Here is a 20227-nt window from a genome sequence, read left to right as displayed (position 1 = left end):
ATCTCTACAAAAGTTTTTTTAAAAATTAGCTGAGCATGATAGCACACACCTGTTGTCCCAGCCACTGAGGAGACTGAGGCAAGAGACCACTGAAGCCCAGTAGTTCAGGGTTACAGTGAGCAGTGATTGTGCTACTGTACTGAAGCCTAGGCAACAGAACAAGATCCTATCTCTCAAAAAAAAAATGAATGAGTGAATGAGCAAGCAAAAGAGCAATATAAAAAATAAATCTTATCTTGAGAGGAAATGAAATAGCACAATGTAACGAAGAGTTTCTTGCTGTTAAGTTTGACAACAGAGAACCAAATTTATTGTGTGGTATATATTTAATTTTCATCAGAAAATGTGCTAGCATAGAAAAAGATTTTACTGGTTGTGACCTATGTTGTTTAATAACAATAGTGACAAGCCCTCTCTAAGCTGGAGTGGACAAGCTGTAAAATTTAATTGGAAAAAAAAGAAAAGAATAGTCATATGATAATTAAATAAGGGAAATGGATTGTTCTTGAGTAGATCTGACAGACTGTGATTCAGCACAGCAGGGATTCTGAACCACAGCATCTCTAAAGGGATGCTTGATGGAAGGTGTGACTCTTCTCAGATAACCATCTTGCTTGGTTAAAGACTTCCTCTCTTACTGGAATTATACACAAATGTTAGGGTCCTCCCTCTTGCTAAACCCAAAGGCTTCTCCTAAGTTTTTACCCTGATCTGCTGGCAGTCCCTTATTGCTGACCTCTCCTTCCTTCCCACAGCCCTGACCTTGGCTTCCAGAATATAGCATTCATCTTACTGACCTCAAGGCTTTCCATCATTCAGCTCTTGCTTGTTTTGTTTAGCTGGTTCTTTTTTTCATACCCCTGCACTGGAGGATTTCTCCCCTCAATCCTTGGGGCTCTTTTCTTTCCATCTACTTGCTCCTAAAACAATAGTAATGACTCCCAAGTCTATACTCTGAACCCAACCTTTCAACCATGCCAGAGTCCATTATTTCCAACTGCCAATAAACATTGTAATTTGGATATTCCCCCATCACAGGAAGCCTAACTAATCCCAAAAGGAACTCATCTTGCCCAGCTTCTATCTTCAACCAACAGGTTTCTTTATCCATCACCTTCACAGGTATTAATGGCTTTTCTTTTTATTCAAACCATTGGAATCATCTTTGACTGTGCTCTTTTACCTCCAACCTGTGAGCTGTTACAAATTCCCCTGACTTTTCTCAAATGAAAATGTACCACACAATTCTCACTGCTACCAACCAGAACTTCAGTTGACACGTGTATTACTATAACTGGGCCTGGATAATTCTTGCCTCTACTCATATATACCTTAAATCTGTGCTTAGGGCTAATCTTATTAAGAGAAAAAATAGTCCTAAAATACCACTTTTCATCACCTTTTCCCCTTCCCCTATTCGAAATCACATCAAGTCCCAAGTTCTCAGATCCATTATCTGACTCCACTCTTCTCATTCAACACTGCCTACTGCCCTCCCATGTAAAAATCTCTGTTTCCCTTCAGTAAGTTGTTTCTCACCTGCCCCCATCCCTCCCTCCCAATCTCAGAAGTCATCAACTCTTTGTTTTTGTTTCTATCATATTTTTTTCTGTTACAAGAAACAGGGATTATTAAGTCAGGGAACACTTGTTAAAAGACTACTAGCCTGGTTGTAGTACAAAAGGATTTGCAAAGAGGAGAAGCAGGAGCCAAAACTGGACAGTTAGACTGGGGCTAAGGAGGTCCCTAAGAGCAAGTGCATCACAGTCTTTTCCCTCAGACAGTTAGCTCTCAGGCAAAAACACTGAAACAATCATGAAATGATGATAAAGCCCAGACAAGCAAAACAAAATACGGAGGTCTCCCCTGTGACCACCGTGTATGAGATTTGTAACAACAAACACTTCCTGCCATGGGAACTTTGCCACTGTGTGCCTCAGATGAAAGCAGTTCCTCTGTTTTTATACATTAACCAAGAGTTTCAAAAGCAAGATGGCAACAAGAATGAACTCAGCTAAGCTAAGCTACTTCTCTGACAAAGGTCGGAAAGACTTTTCTCAGTTGCCCAAATCAGCCTGTGCCAACCTGGGATCCTGATTATTGAAGTCTTTTACAACAAGAAAGCTGTATTGATTAAAGTTTTAAAAATCGGTTGTTCTGAAAAGATCATAATTTTCATAATGAGTTATTAGAAGCATCTAAATCTGTGAAATGGGTCAAAAATGCACAAGGAAGAAGCAGAATCACAGGTGACAATCAGCCTTCTCATCCAGCCTCAGTAGTCATCTTGGAGTATTGCTCAAAAGTCGAAGAGGTATTAACAGATCCTGTGAGGCAACTGCAGAGTTTTCTTGAAACAAAGGGACCTGACCCAGCATACCACAAGCAGTACAACTAGGCACATCCCCTGAAACCAACTATTGTCTCTACTTCTTGAGGCAAGGGAGTAGAGCGAGTTGCAACCCAAGTTATCCAAGAGAATAACAATAACACCCACTAACTGAAGGTTCTGGATCGTGTACTGTGCTAGGTGTTCCATTGACATTATCACATTTAATCTTGCTAGCAGCTCTATCAGAGAAATACCATTATCTTTATTTTACAGATAAGGAAACTGAAGCTCAGAGTAGTTAAGGAACTTGCTCCAGATCACATGGTTATTAAGCCGTGGAGGAAGTGTTCAAAGTTCAAGGTTCCAGTCTATGCTTGTCATGATAGCACACAGCTTCCCAGTGTGGAAGGCAGTAAGAAGAACAGGATGGTGAAATGAATTTGGTCAGTCAATCAACGTTTATAAACACCACAGTAAGCCTTATGCTGGGGATTCAAAAATGGACAGGACCTACTTTGTACCCACTAGGATGGCTATAACTAAAAAGTCAGACAATAACAAATTTTGGTAAAGATGTGAAAAAACCGGAACATTCAAATATTGATGGTGGGATTTTAAAGTGGAACCGCCACTATAAAAACAATCTGGCAGTTCTTCAAAAAGTTGAACACAGAGTTATCATATGACCTAGCAATTCTATTCCTAGGTATATATCCAGTAGAACTGAAAACATATGCCCACAGAAAAACTTCAAAAACTATGAAGAAAAACTTCATAGTAGCATCATTCATGATAGTCAGAAAGTGAAAATAATCCAAATGTCCATTAAGTGATGAACCAACAAATATATGTGGTATACATACAATGACATATTATTCAGTAATAAAAAGCAATGAAGTACTGATTCACAATACAGCACAAATGAATCTTGAAAACATTATGCCAAGTTAGAGAGTCACAAAAGATTACACACACTTTTATTTATACACAATGTCCAGAACAAGAAAATCCATAGAGATGGAAAGTGGATTGGTAGTTGCCTAGTCTGGAGATTGGGAGTGAGGGGGCAGCGGGAAGTGAGTGTCAATGGGTATTGAGTTTCTTTACGGGGGTGATAAAATGTTCTAAAGTTGATTGTTATAGCTGTACAACTTTGTGAACATACTAAAACTCACTAAATTGTACCCCTTAAATTACTGGATTGTATAGTATGTGAATTATATCCCAATAAAGCTATTTTTCTAAAAATGGGCTAGGCTGGGCACAGTGGCTCACACCTATAATCCCAGCACTTTGGGAGGCTTAGATGGGTGGATCACTTGAGGTCAGGAGTCAAGACCAGCCTGGCAAACATGGTGAAACCCTGTCTCTACTAAAAAATACAAAAAAATTAGCCATGCGTGGTGGTGGGCGCCTGTAATCCCAGCTACTTGGGAGGCTGAGGCATGAGAATCTCTTGAACCTGGGAGGTGGAGGTTGCAGTGAGCCGAGATCACGCCACTGCGCTCCAGCCTGGGTGACAGAGCGAGACTCAGTGTTAAAAATAAATAGTAAAAATAAAAAATAAAAATTTTAAAAAGGACTAGAGAATGTTTGCCTTCTTGGAGTTCACAGGCAAGTACACAGTTATACTGTACAGTATTTGCTCTACAATAGCAATAAGCCAAAGTGCTTTGGCAGCAAAGTGGGGATGGTGGGCAGAAGTCAAGAAAGCCTTCCTGGAGGAAGTCACCTCTGAGCACACCATTCAAAGGATAAGTAGGAGCTAAGCTAGTGAAAATCAATGTATTATCCTGCCACACCCCAAATATAACCAGGACTACCTAATACGAGAAGATTAACACAATCTATCCTAGTAGTTTCCGATTATCATTAATGATCAGACTGACCTTTAAAACAGATGGCTTGTGGTTCACTTTATTGCTAATCTCCCTAGACTACCATTTAGAATAAAGTCTCAGAAAAGAATAAAAGTAGACTCAGGAATAGAAAGTTCAGGTCCTCGAGTAGGGAGAATCTCCTAATTCTAGGACAAAATGTAGAAGTGTTAAATCATCCATCTTTGCGGATTGCAGGTTAACAGAGAGTTGAAGGTCTTTGCATTAAGATGTCTTTCAATCCTATGGACTGGGAATAAATGAGAGCCAGCCTGCTGATCATGATTAGTTAATACCCTTTACAGAAACAAGAAATAATTTAACATTTATGTGGTAAATAGCTTTAGCAGGTTGTGACAGTTCTGTTAAAATTAGTGAAGGTGATATAAAACTGAATGCAAACTGTAAGGCAGTTTCCTCAAAGTCTCCAAAACAGAGTTGGTAGAGTACCTGCTACAGTTTTTCAGCACTGTCTAGAAGGGTGTTGTGAATGAAGGTTTGAAAAGACAGAATTATCTCTAGAGAGAACAGGATTAATCAAACTCTTTTTGCTTGAATTTTGCCAAACAATCTTCTCATCTAGGACTGGATCTCCTGAGCAGAATTACCCACGTACACATGTGCTCAATCTTGGCTTTGTCTACGTATATGATCTATTTCACATGTATGCCTTGGAATTTGAGTTTATGAACCAGTTTCTTGGGCGTGGCCAGCCTTGCATTAACTCACCAGACCCTAATAACATACTTCTCCCACCAAACATATGAAATGACTTATGCTTTCAAGTATCCAAATTGGCCAGTATGAGTGCTGTTCGCAGAGACTCCAGGCAGATACAGCTTTCAAGAAAAGTGAGCAAAAACATCTAGAAGACCTTACCTTGCTATAGTGATAATTGTGAATGGTAAGCAGAAAATATAGGGCTGGGGACTCACCTCCACCCCATCCCTGTTTACTGCTCCTAAAATCCCTATTCCATGAAAAACATCACATGAACTACATTGCAGCTAATTGCCAGGAAACTAAAAGAGGACCCTAACAAAGCATATGAACTGATAGCCTTAAATTCAAAGCATATACAGAATTTTAAGAGGTGGCATTTAAACATATGCTACCAACCTAATACATAATGACCTGAAATAAAAACTACTATTATACAATAATCAGCCCACATGACTTTCCCTAACAAGTGTGATTTTAATTGGATTAAGGAATTTGTAGCATGTTTTCCCTCCAAATAACCCACATGAAAATATTTGTCATTCTTTAAATGTTTTTGTTCACTCCCTCCTATATGGGAACATAAAACTATGAAAAATGCTAGCAAGAATCATACAGCTGGGAAAGAATTTTAGAATTACCCAAATCTAAATAACCTAAATATATACTAAATCTACCACTTAAATTCCGATAATGAAATAACCAGATGAGTATTTAATTTTCTTTAGCATCACTCAGAGTGAAATCAGAAAAACCTTGTAGAAGTTACCTACCTTTGCTTAGCCCTTTCATTAAAAAGTTGTAACTAAAAATAAGCATCACATTGTAAATCACAAATATACTCAATATTATATATATATATATACACACACACACACACACACACACACATATTTGAGACAGAGTCTTATTCTGTTACCCAGGCTAGAATGCAATGGCATGATCTCAGCTCACTGCAACCTCTACCTCCCAGGTTCAAGCAATTTTTCTGCCTCAGCTTCCCAAATAGCTGGGATTACAGGTGTGCACCACCATGCCTGGCTAATTTTTGTATTTTCTTTTTTAGTGGAGATGGAGTTACACCATGTTGGCCAGACAGGTCTCAAACTCCTGGCCTCAAATGATCCACCCGCCTTGGCCTCCCAAAGTGCTGGGATTAAAGGTGGGAGCCACTGTGCCCAGCCCACAATAAAATTTATTTTTAAAATAAAATAGAAATGGTAAAAGTCTTTAGGTTTGCTAAAGCCAAGATGAAATAGTGGAGTTATGTTGAAGCTCACAAGTTATGGTGGTTTTATCTGAGGTCAGTGGAGGGAAAACACATCTCAGGCAGATCTGAGGTATGTCCTGAAATGGTGTGGGATAACACTAGTAATCAAAAGACCACAACCTAGGTCTGAGCTCTGCCAACTTGCTCTGTGACCATAGATCAGAGCAATTTTAATCTTTGAGTCTCTAAAACCTACAAAATGGTGATAATATATGTCACTTAGAAGAGTTTTGGGAGGGGCCGGTGTGGTGGCTCACGCTTTAGGAGGCCAAGGTAGGCTGATCACTTGAGGTCAGGGGTTTGAGAGCAGCCTGGACAACGTGGTGACTCTCAGTCTCTACTAAAAATACAAAAATTAGTGTGGCATGGCGGTGGGCCCCTTTAGTTCCAGTTACTCAGGAGGCTGAGGCAAGAGAATCGTTTGAACCCAGGAGGCAGAGGTTGCAGTGAGCCGAGATCATGTCACTGCATTCCAGCCTGAACAACAGAGTGAGATTCTGTCTCAAAAAAGAAAGAAAGAGAGAGAGAGAGAGAGAGAGAGAGAGAGAGAGAGAAGGAGAGAAAGAAAGAAAGAAAGAAGGAAATAAAGAAAAGAAAGTGAGTATTGGGAGGATTAATTGGTTAACCTTAGGCCACTACATAGCCTAAAGATTTTCCCTGAATAGATTGGGATCAATAAGGCAAGGTGAACTACTGGAGGGCAAAGAATAAATGTTATTTACCCCAGCACAACCCACAATACCACAAAGTCAGTTCTAGAGAAATAGGCCAAATTACAGCATGAGAGGATTTTGAAACAAAGTCAGCACTGATTATTTCAACATATGGTCCTTGGAAAAATGTACAATGATAACGCCATGGCAGCTTCTCTTCCAGTAGATACTTTAAATATTTAAGAAATTAAGGCTGGGTTCAGTGGTTCATGCCTGTAATCCCAGCGCTTTGGGAGGCCAAGGTGGGCGGATCATGAGGTCAGGATATCGAGACCATCCTGGCCAACATGGTAGACACAGGAATCAGTTCATGGTGGACACACATGCATTTTAAATTATTGGGAAAAATACAGATTATTCAACAAATTATGTGAAGATCAATAGGTAGCCAATTGGGAAAAAACTGAAATCCATATTTCATCTTATATTAAAACAAATTTCAGATAAATTAAAAAAAACAACATTTCTGAGCAGAGAAATTTTAAAAAGATATAAAAAACAGAGGGTTTACAGAAAAGGAAATACAAATAACTCTAAAATATATTCAAAAAGATGCCCAATGTTAACAATGTGAACAAGTGCAAATTTAAATTAGAGTGAAACATTTTACTTATCAGATTGGCCAAGACCATAAAGTCTGATATGATAACACACTTTGTTGGTTAAGGCGTGGAGAAACAGGCACTCTTATACATTGCTGATGAGAAAGCGAACTGGTACAACCTCTGTGGGAGTGATTTGGCAATTACTACAAAAAAAAATGGTGTGTGTGTGTGTGTGTGTGTGTGTGTGTGTGTATGGAATATATATATCTCTCTAAATAACCTAAATATACACTAAATCTACCACTTAAATTCTGATAATAAAATAAGCAGATGAATATTTAATTTTTCTTTAGCATCACTGACAGTGAAATCAGAAAAACCTTGCAGAAGTTATCTACCTTTGCTTGTTTTGTGTATATATATATATGGTATATGTGTTTGCGTATATCTATATACATATATATGTGTGTGTCTATATACACACATATATATACATACCACATATATACATATACACATATATATCATGTATATACACACCACATATATGCACACTATATATATACACACACTTATACTTTCATGAAAGATACACACAGGAGATTTTTTTATTGTAGCAATCTTTTAATAGCAAAAGAACTAGAAACAATCCAAATGTCCACCAACATGAGACTTGTTAAAAAAAAACTAGTATATTTGAACAATGGAATACTATGCCATAAAAAAAGAATAAAGTTATAAAAAGAGCCAGGCATGGTAGCTAACCTCTGTAATCCCAGCACTTTGGGAGGCTGAGGTAGGTGGATCACTTGAGGTCAGGAGTTTGAGACCAGCCTGCCCAACATGGTGAAACTCTGTCTCCACTAAAATACAAAAATTAGCTGGGTGTGGTGATGGGCACCTGCAATCCCAGCTACTCCAGAGGCTGAGGCAGTAGAATCGCTTGAACCAAGGAGGTGGAGGTTGCAGTGAACCAAGATCGCACCACTGTGCTCTAGCCTGGGCACAGGGTGAGACTTCATATCCAAAAAAAAAAAAAAAAGCTATTAAAAGAATAAAGGAACGAAATAGCTTTACCTATGCTGCTATGGAATAATCAGTAAATATGTAATTAATGCCAGCCACAAGACAAACACTTCCTTGTATGTGCACAGGAGATCTCTGGAAAGAGTAATAACCAACTCTAACACTGGTTACTTGAATTAAGTTAAAAATCAAAGCAACAATAAGATACATGTAGTAATGGTTCCTAAATTTTATGGGCACACATCGAAGGAAGTGAACCAAACAGTAATTATAATAATTACTCACATTTACTGATAACTTGGTATAGGGCTTGAAGCTACAGCATACTAAAAACAGATAATTCATTACGCAGAGAAGAAAACATGAACACAAGACAAACTCATCAGCAGACAGCATGGATTTAAGAAAACTTGATATAGGCCTCAATATACCAAAAATGAACTGACAGAAATCAGGTGTTATCTTTGTATCTCACTTTCTTCCTCATTTTCCAACCTAGCATAGACTCTTTAAAAAACAAGCAGCGACTCAAATGTTTATGAATTAATGAATGAATGACTAGTTGAAGAGACGGGATAGATGGATAGACAGATGGATGAGAGGGACAATATACTGATGGTTAGAAGAAAGAGTGGAAGTTGAAGGGTGACGATCTATCTCTGTTCCCATTCCCTTCTGACACTGCACAAATCCAGTCTCCTTTTGCTTCCCTGTACAAATGAGAGGTGCTAGAATGCATAAGTGTTTAAGAACCATGATCATAATGCCTGCATGACTTGGTGGATAATTACTATTGTAGTAGACAAAATGATGCTCTCCCCTCTACCCCTAATATGTCCATGACCTAATCCCCAGATTGTGTGACTATGTTTGTTATGTGGCAAAAGAGTTTCTACAGATATAATTAAATTTACAGACCTTAAAACAGAGAAATTATCCCAGATTATCATGGTGGGCTCAATGTAATCAAATGCATCCTTAAAAGTAGAGACTGTCTGGCTGAAAGGAGGAGGATTTGAAGCATGAATATTCAATGCAACTTAGCTGGCTCTGGGATGGAGTGGCCCACATTCAAGGACTGGGGAGAGGTTCCTAGGAGCTAAGAGTGGCCTCTGATAGCCAGCCAGGAAACAGGGACCTCAGCCCTGCAGCCACAAAAGAACTAAATCCTGCCAACAACCAGAATGAGCTTGGAAATCGATTTCAAGCTCCCATTGGAGCTCCAAATGGAGCCTCCTAATAAGAGCCCAATTGACCAACACCTTAATTGGGCCTTGTGAAACACAGAGCAGAAAAACCAGCTGTACCAACCTGGAGTTCTGACCTACAGAACTGTGAGATAATACATTTGTGTTATTTCAATGAACTTAAACAGTTTGTGATGGCTTGTTATAGCAGCAATAGAAAACTAATACATTATCTTTCGGTTTAGTTTAAGAACCATTTGTTAAGCCTGTTCCACATGCCAGGCCCTGTGCTCAGTGTCTAGGATGGAAAAATGGGTACACATTCTCAAGGAGCTCATAAGTACTTCAGTCTACTGGACAATTCTATGCAAGAAGTTAGCACAAAGTGCTACAGGAGCACAGAGAGGCACCTAACTGGTATGACATCTTTAGACTCCTGACTTCTCACTTCAACACCCTCCCCTTCTATTATACATTCACGCAATGAGTTGGACCACGAACCTTACCACAAGTCAGAAACTGTGAACCATTCTCTAACTCCACGGACCCCTTAAAACCTGTAGTGTATACCACCTTAATAATATTTCTCCTAAAAGTCCCTTTCTCTTTTCTTCAACCCCACTTCCTCCCCTCAACCTCTGACTGCTATTTCCTGACTTTTATCACCTCTTGGCCACACACAGAAGGAAGTAAACTAATAAATTTGTCTACTGATAAGTCTGTCTTTTACTGCTGTTTTCTCTGCTTAGTGAATTATCTGTTTTTAGTATGCTTAGCTTTAAGCCCTGTACCAAGTTCTCAGTAAATTTGAGTAATAATTATAATTACTGCCTAGTTCACTTCCTTGTGTGGCCACGATTACTAAAATCACCTTTCAACTAACTTTCCTGAATGATCAGCCATCCATTGTATACAAGGCCACCAGAGTCATCTTCCTAAGGATTAAAGCAATCACACCATGCTCTACTTCAAAATCCTTCAAAGACTGCCTATGGTTACTAAGAAATCTAACTCTTTGGTGACCCTTAGCACCCTTCTAATCTCTAGTAGAGGAAAAACTGTCCCTGATGGACTTCTAACACCAATGCTTAGGCAGGATCTGGCACATGGTTGTTTCCCAAAAAGTATTTGCTGAATGAATGATCTCAACTCCATATGACTCTCTGGCTTCATCTCTTGCCTTACAGCAATGCTTTTCTACTATGCCCCTCTATCCTCCAGCTCAGCAGGCCCAAGTGCTCCTCCTTCCCCCTCTATCTACGCTCCACTTTCTCCTCATGACTAAAAGTCCTTGTTCGGCTGGCTGGGAAGCCTAGCTCACTTTTTACAATTCTGCCTTACTCTAATAGGCTTTCTGTTCCTCTTACAGCTAAACCATCTAGGCAAAACTGTCCAATCTCTTCTCAGCCCCTGATATAAGCTATCCCCTCTTCTACCATGGCACCTATAGCAAACAGTATAGTGCAGTGACCTGTGACTGGTGCCAACATACAAGTGGCTTGTTACTAGATTGATACCAGTTAAGTCTAGAAATCAAGTGTAAGCATTTAGAAATGTTTATAGCAATTTGACATTGCTGTGACATTCAAATATGTGATGCTTATTGAACAAGGCATAGACCAGTTCAAGTGTTGTTGAGTCACATGTGGTGCAACCTGCATATTCATCATGTGCTATAGGACCATTTACTGATCCAATACAGGGAAAAAAAGAAACAAATTAAAAACCCAGTTGGTCCAACACCACGGATAGTCTGAGAAGCACTTCTCTAATGCCCTCAGGTGTGTTCTTACCTTCCTCCTTTCGGGAATGTGGTTTGCTGCCTGGGACAATGCAAGTGTCTAATAAATATCAGTGAATAAATAAATGAAGATGTGAGTGATAAGAAGGCTCCGTGAAAGATGTGACACTGAGTTATTTCTTGGTGAACACTAGGAATTGGGTACCCTGGGGTGGTAGGATGGGCAAATGCACGGAGAAAGGAGTGCAAGTGAGGAAGAGTCTCAAAGACATCACATAGGCAATAGGAAGCGTTGAAAAGGTAAAATATTATTCAGAAGCTCAATATGTTTAAAGAGCTGAACCACACAGGTCACCAGAGTGCTACCACACTGACAACCTCAAGCCTGTACGAGTAGCAGCCTCTCAGTGCAAGCTGAGAGGTATAAGAGAGCGGAGCAGCCAGAGACTGTGGCTTGAAAATGAGATAGTAGGGTTAATTATATCTTCTTGGCATAGTTCTAGGTGATAAGGCCCAGAGACAGGTCATGAAAGCAGGTGGTTACAGTGCTGTAAAGGTTATCACAGTTCACAGTTGAGTCAGACAAGGAACTTTAAGGCCGCTCAGAAGTCGGCATCTGAAGGGACTTGAAAGTCTCCCAGAGCAACAGCAGGAGTGAGGACGAAGAAACGTCAAAGTCCCAAAGGCATGTGGGATTGAAGCCGAGAACAATAGTCAAAGAGGATTAAGAAAGGCAGAGGGAACAAAGCCCAAGAGTGAGATGTTCAAAAAAGGAGAGTTTGTTTCATTTTCCTATGGAGGTGAAAAAGTAACAGATTCAAATGTGGCAATGGATAGATAGGGGAATCCTGGCCAGTCCGCCCAGATCTTTGAATATGGAAGAAAGTTTCCATTTCTCTCTACATCAAATTAATGGACAAATGTTGAAATGCTGACAACCCTGGCTTATAAATATATTCTAGAATCCAACTACTTTACTTTGATGGTGGCCCAACCCAGTGTTCTGTCTTATCTGGATTATTGCAGTAGTTTCTTAGCTGGTCTCCTTGACTTCATCTTTGTCCCTCTTTAATGTCTTCCTCACATTAAAAACAACAAAACGAAAACCCAAGGCATGTCCCTTCTCTGTTTAAAATTTACCAATATCTTCCCACCTCACTCGCAGTATAAGTCAAAATTCTTATAATAGGTTCCGCAGCCTTACATGATCTGGCCCCTGACTATTCTCTGACTCTGACCTTTCATTCTTCTCACCTTTTTTTATTTTTTTTTTTGTGAGACAGAGTCTTATTCTGTCGTCCAGGCTGGAGTGCAGTGGCGTGATCTCAGTTCACTGCAACCTCCACATCCTGGGTTCAAGTGATTCTCCTGCCTCAGCCTCCCAAGTAGCTGGGATTATAGGCATGTACCACCGTGTCCGGCTAATTTTTGTATTTTTACTAGAGACAAGGTTTCACCATGTTGGTCAGGCTGGTCTCAAACTCCTGACCTCAGGTAACCCATCTGCCTCAGCCTCCCAAAGTGCTGGGATTGCAGGCATCAGTCACCATGCCTGGCTTCACTTCTCTTACTTAGCTTAGCTTCAGCCACATTGATCACACCTTGAACACACCAAGAATGCCCTGCCTGAAGACATTTGAAACCACTGTCCCCACAATATGTAGTTCTTTTCCTCCAGATATCTGCCACGGCTCACATCTTCAAGTTCCTCAGATCCCTGCTAAAATGTCATCTTCATCACCCCACCAACATGCATTTCCCTTACCTTGCTTTATTTTTCTCCATCGTACTTTTCACTATTATGTATACATTTATACCTATTTTACCAATATTCTAAATTTACTTGTTTATGGTCTGATCCTCTCTGCCCCCAAGAATGCTCTATAATATAAGCTACTTGAGGACAGGGATCTTCTTCTGTTTTGTGTACTGCTGCGTCTCTGGCATCTGAAACAGTACTTGGCATGTAACAGACACTGAAATATTTGTTGAATGAATGGATGGATGAACCTTCTCCTATGTGTCTGAGGTTGAGGGAAAGATCTATAATTCAGTTATGTATGGAAAATGATGAGACTGGGGAAAAAAGGGAGCTGGAACACAATGGAACACAGTCTCAAAGAATAAAGGATAGAACTGAAAGTGTGGTTAATAGTAAAAGGAGCCAACAGAAAGGCTATAATACTTAGTAAAGGGCTTCTCTTTTAGTCAGTGTCCAAAAATTACAAGAACGAGAGGAAGGGTGGAAATCGATAGCTTAAATACTTTGCCTTGAGACAAGCAAGAATTGGCAGTCACAGGTTCAGCCCAAGTGGGGACAGGAATAGAGCATGGAGCCCCCATCAGGGGAGGGAATGACCAGCAGTGGACGGGCAGGTCGTGTGGACTGATGAATCCTATAGAGAGCAAAAAGCATAATGGTCTTTCCTATCACAAATCTGAACATAGGGGAAGTATTACAGTACACATACACCAAATAGTACATATCTATAAAATGTACAGGTCAGCCCAGAAAGGGAAGAAAAATAAATGGTACTCAAGGAGAGGGGTGGTTAAGAAAACATAACAGTAAGATCAAATTAATTAATCCTGTTTCCTCTTTATGAGTACAGTTTATTTATCCAGGCTTATAATAATGTAGTGTTTCATAAAATTATTTTAGGCTGGGCATGGTGGTTCACACCTGTAATCCCAGCACATTAGGAGACCAAGGCAGGTGGATCACGAGGTCAGGAGTTCAAGACCAGTCTCACCAAGATGGTGAAACCCAGTCTCTACTAAAAATGCAAAAATTAGCCAGGTGTGTTAGTGGGTGCCTGTAATCCCAGCTACTTGGGAGGCTGAGGGAGGGAACTGCTTGAACCCAAGAGGCAGAGGTTGTAGTGAGCAGAGATCGTGCCACTGCACTCCAGCCTGGGCGACAGAGTGAGTTTCCATCTCAAAAAAAGGAAAAAAAAAAAAGTATTTTAGATAACTGAAATGATTATCTCTAGCTGTAATCAAATATACACCTGCCCAGATACACCTGTATCTGTGATTCTGATTCTTTTTTTTTTTTTTTTTTTGGGGGGGGGGACGGAGTTTCGCTCTTCTTACCCAGGCTGGAGTGCAATGGCGCGATCTCGGCTCACCGCAACCTCCGCCTCCTGGGTTCAGGCAATTCTCCTGCCTCAGCCTCCTGAGTAGCTGGGATTACAGGCACGCGCCACCATGCCCAGCAAATGTTTTGTATTTTTAGTAGAGACGGGGTTTCACCGTGTTGACCAGGATGGTCTCGATCTCTTGACCTCGTGATCCACCCGCCTCGGCCTCCCAAAGTGCTGGGATTACAGGCTTGAGCCACCGCGCCCGGCCGATTCTGATTCTTTTAACTGTAAAACATTTATTTTTTTAAGATTTCAATCATCTTATAACTGAACTTTTCAGGATGATTCACGAATACTATTAAGAACAACAGTATCATAGCAGTGTCCTCTGGGACTACCCCTGTTTATGGCTATGGATCTTTGCCCTGCCCTAAAAGTTCCAAATTGCAAGGCATTCCTAATGCCAGTGTCTATTTTTTAATAAATTTCCTGTCGCCTCCCTATCAGTATGCTAGCCACTGCCCTTCTTGCTGTTTGTTACTAGCATTCCTGTTTCTACAAAATCTCACTCATTCTAATTTGTGGGCCCTAATATGCTATGGGATGTGAAATGAGAAAACCAAAGATGTTAGAATGTTTAAAATAGTGCTAAGTGGATGGAGATTAAAAACCAGAGGGTTTCCCTCTGGGTGGAGCACAGATGTACTCAAAAGACATTGTTTTCTCTGCTTGGGGATAATTTCTCTGCTTACTCATTTCCGGAAACATCTGGGTACTGAAACTTCATGATAAATGGCCTCTGGGTTAGCAGACTATACCTGCACCCATATCACTTTCTTCACTACAGTTAGACTAAATCAACTATTATTAAGGTGTCTCAATTCTCTTTAACAAATTAAACATGAACACAGATTTAGAATAATGGAGAATCTTCATTTATTCCATGTCTGCAAAAAAAAAAAAACTCCAATTGAGAACAAACTTTATAATTTGGAAGAAAACATTTTCCCAGGGAAAGTGTAATTACACACTTAAGCTGGCAGACAAATAGATTTAATGCATAATATGTGTAAAATACATTTTTACATAGCAATACAGTACTACTAAAAATATCACTACTTAATTTTTAGGTTATGTAATTTTGATATGAAGGAGAAGATGCCAGAAACAACTTAGAAAGACTAATTTTTCCTTCCAGTATCCATCTGGATAAAATATATATTGTTTAATTCAATATTACCTCAATGTAGTTTCCTCCAACTACGGCCCTTTCAAACAACAACTGAACATCAACAAACAAATTGTAGATGACTACCCTATAAAAGCTGTCATGTCAAATATTTACAAATATCTTTCTAGGTAAATACAAAGATATTTTCTTTCTAGACAATTTTATACAAGATACCCAAATACTATGGGTTTTCTTCCTGGTTAGTTCGGAGTAGGAGAGAAATCCTACTTACTCTGGTTGGCTTTATCTACTATAATGACATTTCACACGCTTGATGTTAGAAATAGCCCAATAGTTTCTAAGCCTTTAAATGCCCCATCATGAAAGAATTGCCCAGAAGAGTGAAAAGTCTCAAATTCTGCAAATGAGCATGTAATTAACTTAACCTGCAATGATTAATAGGGAATAGAAATAAAGGAATTTCCGTGATCATAACCAAAACATGTCCTTGACCAAGTTTCCCTAGGTGACCAATTTTGGAACCACAACCCACCTGAGCTACAGGCCCCAACCTTGGCCTCCTATCCTTCCCGCACACCCAGACTCTTCCCTTACTCACCTTTCTTTCACCCTCTCTGCCCTTCTCACTCCTTTCCATCCACAGAGGCACACCCCATCTAGGCTCTGTGCTGGACCAAGTCCTCAAGTTCCCCCATTTTACACCCCTAGTTCCCTCTATACTAACAGTGTGTCGAGGCAGCCAACTGAATCCCCAGCTCAAAGCACCTCTCACCAGGTCCTTTGTCTTTTCAGAACCTCAAGCAATTTGTTAGTAGAGTCTGCAACCAAGCTGGAATTCCGGCTTATGGGCTTCATTACCCCTCACCCTCACCTCGCACTCGGATTCCTGGTGAACTAATCTTTTAGCCAAGTAAACTTTTTTGATGTTCCCTGCATTCTCTGTTACACTCCCATATGGTAAACATTATAATAGGAATAAATTATGCAGAGACTTTGAGGATTTAGCACATTTCATTAAAAATTAACATATATCGTTAAGAGCACAAAAATTATTTCTACTACTGAAATTCTAAGAATAAATGGATTTGCTCTGCTTTATTAATTTAACAAAGCATATGCCTAATATCTCATTTTTATTCCACTTCCGGTAAAGTATAGCTTTAGAAAAATATATTAACTGTATCATAGTATGGAATGTTATGGAAACATGTCAAACTGCTGACTTTTATGTTTCTGGTTCATAATTTTTCCCTGTGCTAAGCCCAAAAATGCATGAGATTTTTTAAAAAAATCATTAAGCAGCTGGGCGTGGTGGCTCACACCTGTAATCCCAGCACTTTGGGAGGCCAAGGTGGGCAGATCACAAGGTCAAGAAATCGAGATCATCCTGGTCAACATGGTAAAACCCCATCTCTACTAAAAATACAAAAATTAGCCAGGCGTGGTGGCACTTGCCTGTAGTCCTAGGTACTCAGGAGGCTGAGGCGGAAGAATCTCTTGAACCCAGGAGGCGGAGGTTACAGTGAGCTGAGATTGTGCCACTGCGCTCCAGACTGGAGACAGAGCAAGACTCCGCCTCAAAAAAAAAAAAAAAATCATTAAGCATAGGTGAACATTGCATTTTGAATTTAAACCATGAGAATAAAGAAATAGCAAAGTTATTAAAATACAAAATGGCAGATTGTTTACCAATGTACTAATTGCTAACTACATGCAGTAGGCACAGCTAAATAAATTATTTCTATTGTTTTAAAGCTTTTCTTGTGATTATATAATTTGCTACTTAGACTGCATATCATCCTATTACCCAAGAGTCTCTCACTACTTTGGTCATCAAAGTGGTGGTTTTTAAAAATTTTCAGGTTGATTGGCTATTTAATGACATTAAGGGATTATTTTTAACTTCTTAGGTATGATACTGGTATGGTTTGTAACTTTTTAAAGTCCTTATTCTTAGAGGTATACTGAAATATTTGCAGATGAAATAAGATTAGCCATGATTCTGAGTGATGAGTATATCAGTTTATTACGTCATTCTACTTTCATAAATGTTTAGAAATTTCAATAATGATTTTTTTTAAGAAACAAATAAAAACATTCATGTTGGAAAGGTTTATTATTTTGTATTTAGAGCTTACCAAAAAAAGCATACTAGAGGATGGTTCTTGTTCCTCATCTAAATATTTCCCAATTTTTTTCCTCAAGAAAAACTTCAACCACCTTTCTTAAAAGGCTACAAGCAGCAGCAAAGCAGTTTACCAAAATGTTAGCAATTGCTATTTCTGGTTGGTAAGTTTATAAGTGATATCTGTTTTCTTTGTTGTTATAAGTTTTTTTATTTGTTATTTTCTGCTGTAAGTTTTCTATATTTCTAAAGTCAGCATGTATTGTTAATCTGGTCAGAAAATGATCCGATTTTTTCTGATTACATGAAAAATTTTTGCATGTCAAGTACAGAAAATCTCTCTATATTATAAATTCCTCTATCTTTTATATTTATCATAAAAATATCAATGAATACATGAACATGAGCCCAGTTGTCTATAAATCTACCTGTTTGTGACAGCAGGATGCAAAGAGTGAGTTTTGATTGTCACAGGTGAAAGGCATACTAGAGAAGATAATTCTAGAATGATGGAAAGGCTGGTAAGGTTTTGGTCTCATTCTGGCAAGGCAGACATATTGACTCATACAATTGAGTGCTCATAATGGGCTCTCTAAGGGCAGATGACTCACAGGAGTCAGGCATTTCTGGGAATGTGACATACAGTATCTTACACCACTTTCATCTTACATTTGGCTTAGGCAAGGATCATGAGTGGCTACTGATTCATAGCTGTATTTTTGTTTTCTCCTGTTTTTATTTTAGATGGGTAGAAAGAAAGAGGAGAGAAAAAATTTATTCTACCCTTGAATAAGAGGAAATATGTACTACAATTTTGGCTTTTTCTTTCCACATCATCTGCTCCTTTTTCTCCTCCCCCGATCATTTCATTTTGAGAAATCATTGTCCATTCTCTATGTGAGGCCTGGCTGACAGGTTAAGATCTTGCGCAAAAGCACAACGCAGGGATCCTAAGACTCAGACAGTATCAGAAACTGTCAGGTCCTTGCGGGAGGGGACGATGTCTCTATTCATTTATTCAACAAATATTTGGCACTTGCTGTGTGCCAAGCAGTCTTCTTAAGACTAGGGATACAATGAGATCCCTGCTGTCATGGAGTTTACAGTCTTGTGGGAAGACACAAGCAAATGAAGATAAACACAAATGTAAATAAGACAAATAGTGGCAAAAGTGATGAAGAAAATAAAGCGCAAAAGAGTAAAGTGATAGTACCTGGGGCAGAGGGCTGTGACAGTAGAAGGGTAGTGAGAAAAAGCTAGAATACTGGGGAGGATGTGACAGGCAGCCTAGTGGTCCCAAAGGACAAGAGCAAAGGAACAGAAAGCAGACCATAAAGACAGTGATGCTGGATGGCACAGACAGATGGGTACTGGTGGTCTTCCAACCTCAGGTAAGGTACCTGGACTTTATTTAAGGTGTAAGAGGAAACCATCAGAGGGTTTTTTTTTGTTTTGTTTTGTTTTGTTTTTTTTGGTAGTATGACTATTCATTTTTCAATTTTTCAATTTATAGTAAAATACAAATAACTTAAAATTTACCATCTTAACCATTTTTTTAAAGTATATTTCAGTATTAAATAAAATACATTCAGACTGTTGTACAACCATCACTACCATACATCTCTAGAACTCTGTCTTGTGGAAGTGAAACTCTCATCAGAGGCTTTTAAGCAAAATAGTGACATGATCTGTCTTATGTTTTTAAAAAAATAATTTTTGCTTGGTAGAGAATCGATTGTGAGAATACAGCAGGAGTAGGAGCTTACTGAAGTAGCTGGTTCAGGACATATTTTGTTGACACAGCTGACATGATTGCTGCTAATTTACATATGGACATGAGAAAGAAAAAAAAATGAGTGGAGATGACTTCTTGATTTCATATGTCCAGAGTCTAGCACACTGCAAGTAGCTAATGTTTATTACATAAATGAGTGAATACTGATTTAATATTCAAAAAGTAAAAACCTTTCTTCCTAGACAACTAGGACAACAAATGAAACTACTATGGACACAGGAGATTATATCTTTTTTCTAATGTCTGTCTATAATAATCGTGTCCTTACAACATGGATAAAGTCTGTACAGTTGGTTCACGTCAACATAATCTGCCTAATTTCAATACTATCATTAAAGACCAATCCTTTACAGGTATACAATAAGTAAAATTTTACTAAGCATTTTACATATATTATTTCATCCTTTTCTAAATCAATAGCTTTTAAAATTTGAGACTATGATGCTATGGGCCACCTCCCCAGAGATTACATGTACACACATATGTGATGTTTTGGGAGTTTACGGACCTTCTGAAGTTCATCAATAGACCAACCTCAAGTTTTAAAAGGCTCTGCTCTGTCTAGTGCTAGAGTTTTTATTATATATATCATCAGGAGAATCTTATTAGCTTAGCCCT

At 39.1% G+C, this 20227-nt stretch overlaps 1 protein-coding gene across 4 annotated transcripts in view; it reads right to left on the bottom strand.

Moving 5' to 3' along the window:
* ELOVL7 (ELOVL fatty acid elongase 7) overlaps positions 1 to 20227 on the bottom strand; it is an 88058-nt gene that overhangs the window by 54949 nt on the left and 12882 nt on the right. The gene's annotated exons all lie outside the window — the stretch shown is intronic.

This window comes from Sapajus apella, unplaced genomic scaffold (genome assembly GCF_009761245.1).
Source record: "Sapajus apella isolate SASKATOON/1434 unplaced genomic scaffold, GSC_monkey_1.0 scaffold1, whole genome shotgun sequence".
Lineage (NCBI taxonomy): Eukaryota > Metazoa > Chordata > Mammalia > Primates > Cebidae > Sapajus > Sapajus apella.
The sequence above is the reverse complement of the archived record's forward strand: the minus strand, read 5'-3'. Positions and strand labels throughout refer to the sequence as shown.